Raw genomic sequence first — 295 nt, forward strand, 5'->3', positions numbered from 1 at the left:
AGGTTACGGAATCAGAAGCTATTTGCCAAGTTCAGCAAGTGCTCGTTTTGGAAGAGAGAGATAGGATTTCTGGGTCACATAGTATCAGGAGTGGGCGTAGCTGCTAATCCAGAAAAGGTCCAAGCCATACGGGAATGGCCTCAACCTACCACTGTGACGGAAGTAAGGAGTTTTCTTGGACTGCCAGGTTATTATCGGAAGTTTGTTAATGACTTTTCCTCCATTGCAAAGCCTTAACTAAACTTACCGGTAAAGGAGTTCCTTTCTTATGGGTGGAAGAAACCGAGAAGGCTTT

Source organism: Brassica oleracea, chromosome C6 (genome assembly GCF_000695525.1).
Source record: "Brassica oleracea var. oleracea cultivar TO1000 chromosome C6, BOL, whole genome shotgun sequence".
Taxonomy (NCBI): Eukaryota; Viridiplantae; Streptophyta; class Magnoliopsida; order Brassicales; family Brassicaceae; genus Brassica; species Brassica oleracea.